Genomic DNA, 4,887 nt, shown 5'->3' with positions numbered 1-4,887 from the left:
CTGTACCTCCTATGAGAATTTGTGTTTGGGGTTTCCTTTTATTTTTTGCATATTTCAGGATGCTCCCTCTTCATTCCTCCCCTTTTTCTCAACTTATTCTTTATGGCTAATAAAAATGAAAGAATAATTATTTAGACACATCTTTGTGTAAGACAGAGTGCTAATAAGTACTTCATAGACATTAGCTCAATTTGTACAAACTCTGAGGTAGATGTTACTACCATGTTACATGTAAGGAAACTGAGACTCCAAACCACTAGGTAACTTGCCCAGGACTCCACAGCTAGTCAGTAGTAGAGTCAGGATTTAAAGCCAGGTCTTTTGCCTCCATAACCCATGCTTTTAACCCTACCAGAGGGTTTCACGTGCCCTGGCTCTCCTCCCTGCTCATGAGGGAGCTCAGTTCTTTTCAGATATACACCTGGAGTGAGGTGGTCTCCTAAGTGCCTGTGTCAGTTCCAGTGCCTGCTCAACCAGGGCATGAGCATCTTCTGCTGTCACCTACAAATTGGCACTTGCCATCTACCTCTACAAGGATCAAATTATGAGCCACTGCAGCTGCTGACCTTCAACACCCACTGAGAGGAGTTCAGGGTGGGGATCAGGAATGAGGCACTCTGTGCTCTGGGAAAAATTGGCAGAACAGGTCTTCAGATAATTATTTTCAGGAGATTTTATGAGCCCAATTCTTGCATCTCCTCATATTTAGAAAAGCACTAAAATCCTTCATGGTGACATCTGCTCCTCGTGACTAGCAGTAATCTTCATGAGACTAGCAGCAGCCTTCTGCCAAAAATATGTGCTTGATTGCATGTACTCCCCCTTCACCAAAATCACATATATACTGACCTCACCCCCCCTACCTCTTTGGAGCTGTTTCTCAGAGCTATCTGGTCTCCCAGGCTATATAGTCTTCATTCTGTCCCAAATAAAAAACTTAACTCGCAACTCTCACATTGTGCTTTTTCTTTTTTTTAAGTCAACAGCTCCACAATTCTTAGTCTGGTTTTGCTACAGTCAGACAAATGTTCTTTGCATGAGTGCTGTATACTCTCCAGCATTTGCTGCAATCTGAGAGTCGGCTACTCTCCATCCATCTACAAGGCCTTCTCTGGGGTGACTGTACATCCGAGAGTGCAAAGTTCCCCTTCCTCCTGAATCTGCAGTTGTACCAAAAATTGAATCCTGTAGTCTCTAAAGGAGATGAGGGATCCTGAGGGCTGGGCATACATCCCTAGCTGGCTCAGATAATTTCTGTGTAATAAGGGGTTTGATTCTCTAGGCAGTGTACCTCTTGTGGCCTGCATTAGAGGCAGTGACTGAGCGGAGGCTTTTTCTTACCTACTCTGCAGCTAATGTGGGTCAATAAATCAAATGATTGACACTGAAGTTAGTATAAATTCCCAACGGATTTTGGTACACCAGTTATTAGTACTGTTGCAGTCTTTGTGGGTATTTTTACATGAAGCTAGCAAAGGATAAAATCCAAGACTGCTAATCTGTGGCCACATTTAACACACAATTAATGAGCATCTGTATCATGCAATCAGTTTGGGATCAGTGTTAGACTCCCTCTTAAAGAACATATGTGGACTGCCTCCATCAACACCGAGTGGTCATTGACACAGGCCAAAGTGGATCTAGATTTCTATGATACATTTCCTAGGCTCTTTCCTTGGGTGGAGGAAGCTCCCACAATATGAGCTATTCCTAAACCCTATGGATTAGCTAAATTGTCTTATGACAATTTTAAATGACATTTTTTAAAAAAATCGCTCTACCAAAAGAAGTGTTGGAAAGAGAATTAAGGATTGAGCTAAGGTGTTTTCCTGTCTGTGAGACATGGTTGAGGAGGCTGAGAGAGCCAGGTCAAAGTGACCTGATAGGTCTTGCTGTTCTTGAGCTATCTTGTGCAGGGAAAAAGCTTTTACACTGTGAATTGTGGAGGTCCCTTGGAACACATAGGATTTCTTGTCTCAGTAAAGCTGAGCTAAGGACATTATACAATGCTACCTGATTTTTTTTCCCTTTCAGAAGCATCCAAGTTATTTTGGTACTTCTATGGCCAAAGCTACTTTGGATAGCAGGAGGTAACAAATGCATTGAAATATTAAATGTGTAACTGGAAATCCCAAGCTACACTAGGTGCCCTTCATCTGTGTCCCATGTCACCCCTTTGTGATGGTCAGTTTTGTGTCAACATAATGTCATCATGTCTTATGTGTTTACAAAGAGTCACCTGATGATTTTAAGTAGATTACCCTCAATAACGCAGGTGGGTCTCATTCCATCAGTTGAAAGCATTGAACAAAAACTGAGGTTTCCCAGAGAAAGAATTCTACCCAATACTGCAATATAAAAACTCTGCTAGTCTACCTCATAGATTTAGACTTGTCGGGCTCCATAATTGTAAGAGAAAATTCCTTAAATTAAATCTCTTTATACATACACATGTTTTACTCAGCTCTCATCCCTGCTCAGCTCTAAGCTCAAGGATGTTGACTATGTCTTATACATCTTTGTATCCTCAAATTCCAGCATGGTGCCTTCTGAAACTCTAAGTATTCAATAAATACTTTGAAATAATGGATAAATGGATAAACCTTTGGCATGACAGTTTGCCTTCTTAGGCTCAGGGTGGCTGATCCATTTGATCTTTTAACACATTATATGATCCTAAGCAAATACAATTCTAAGGTCAAAGCAAATAGGAACAGAAATTCAGATGGTTGAAATGCAAAATGCTTGTTGATTCTACAAGTTATTCTCTACTTTGTATCAGGGACAGCACTGATGAATGGGGTAGTAGCCCTTGGTCTATAAGCACCAACAGTGCAGTGAACATAGTTCGCTGAAAATTAGGACAAGAACAGAACTAGAACGACAAGATTTGTACAGGGAACATGTCCAATGCTACATAACCATAAATATGGCAGTTAATGCATAAACTTTGGCTAGTTTTGCCTTTGAAATTAACTGAACTGTATCAATGGATTGTGCAGTGTTAAGTGAGCAGTATGCCTTAGCTTATTCTATACATGAGGAAAATGTGAAAACAGATTAAACTGACTTTTACAGAATAATTATTCCTTTATCTTTTTGAATGGCAAGGAATCTTCCATTTTGAAATGTATATAAACTGCTAATCTCTAGATTCATGACATTGCTTTTTTTTTTTTTTAAACTTTGGGTTTATTTATTTATTTATTTATTTATTTATGGCTGTGTTGGGTCTTCGTTTCTGTGCGAGGGCTTTCTCTAGTTGCGGCAAGTGGGGGCCACTCTTCATTGCGGTGCGCGGGCCTCTCACTATCGTGGCCTCTCTTGTTGCGGAGCACAGGCTCCAGACGCACAGGCTCAGTAATTGTGGCCCACGGGCCTACTAGCTCCGCGGCATGTGGGATCTTCCCAGACCAGGGCTCGAATCTGTGTCCCCTGCATTGGCAGGCAGATTCTCAACCACTGCGTCACCAGAGAAGCCCCATGACATTGCTTTTTTAACAATTTTTTCAAACGTGTTATTTTTCACTCTACAAGACTCTAACCTGTAAAAGAAATAATAAATAAACTTGGAAAATGCTAACAGTAAAAACACTTCAGCCATGGCACGTAGAGCCAGAAGCCAATGACAGCCCTCAATTATAGAAGTTAGCAGTGCTTTCTGTTCACTATGAAAGCAGGATTCCACATTCAAACAAGAAATTGTCATTCAACAGAACAAATCAGGTCAAGAGAATCAACCATATAATATAATAACAGATAAGAGGCTGTGTTCACATGGAAAAACAAGAACGAAAATAACAATCAAACCTCATTTCCTGGGACATAATATTGATGGCAAGATTTCTAGGTAATCATTCCTTAATTTAGTTTAGATAAAAACTTCCAACACAGAACACTGTTAGGAAGTAACACTGATGTAAAAGTGATGTAAGGTGATGTAAGGCAAGTAATATATGTAAGACAAACTAGAAAAAGTTTTTAATTTCCTCTAGAATTTACTGTAGTTACCATGTCATAATAACAAAAGCAGATCATTCTTAATGTGTAAATTCATTTATTAATTTGAATAAAAATATATGATCCCCACCACAAAAACAGGTAACTCTAAATCTACTTTGAAGTTGAATCAATCAGTAAGCATCTATTTGGAAACTATGCACCTAGTATCATATTATACCAAAGATAAGGCTCCTGTCCTCACAGAATATATGGATCATTAGTAATCAATCATTAACCCAGTGAATGTCATAATATATTGGGGAATATATTGGAAAACTAACAAATTTCTCTGGACATCATTTATCTTGTCCTTCTGAGAGACTTGTAGATCTAGATGAGATTAGTTTGGAAAAGGTGTCTTGTTTAGTCCAGAAAATCTTCACAGTCCAATATAGTTCTGGGCTAATCAGAGACTAAAGAACCTTTATAAGGTTCTTCTTTTGTTGTTTTTTTTTTAAGATTTTTGGATGTGGACCATTTTTAAAGTTTTTATTGAATTTGTTACAATATTGTTTCTGTTTTATGTTTTGGTATTTTTGGCCCCAAGGCATGTGGGATCCTAGCTTCCCAACCAGGGGGGAACAAACCTACACCACCGGCACTGGTTGGCGAAGTCTCAACCACTGGACCACCAGGGACGCCCCTATAAGTTTCTTATAAAGAAGTAGGCTTGGAAATCAAACAGTCTTACTTTGAATTAGCATGTTTTAGTCAAAGGTATGGAATCAATGATCAAGTATCAGTTAGGAATTTCTGTAATGCCCTCCAATGCCAAGTGACCACTAATATTCTATTTCCTACTATGATGAATCCTTGATGAGAGGCAGAAGGCATAAAGAATATTGCCAGCTAGAAAATAAATTGCACTCCAATGTCTATGATCGC

This window comes from Balaenoptera borealis (genome assembly GCF_965194805.1).
Source record: "Balaenoptera borealis genome assembly, chromosome: 1".
NCBI classification, from domain to species: Eukaryota; Metazoa; Chordata; class Mammalia; order Artiodactyla; family Balaenopteridae; genus Balaenoptera; species Balaenoptera borealis.
The sequence above is the reverse complement of the archived record's forward strand: the minus strand, read 5'-3'. Positions refer to the sequence as shown.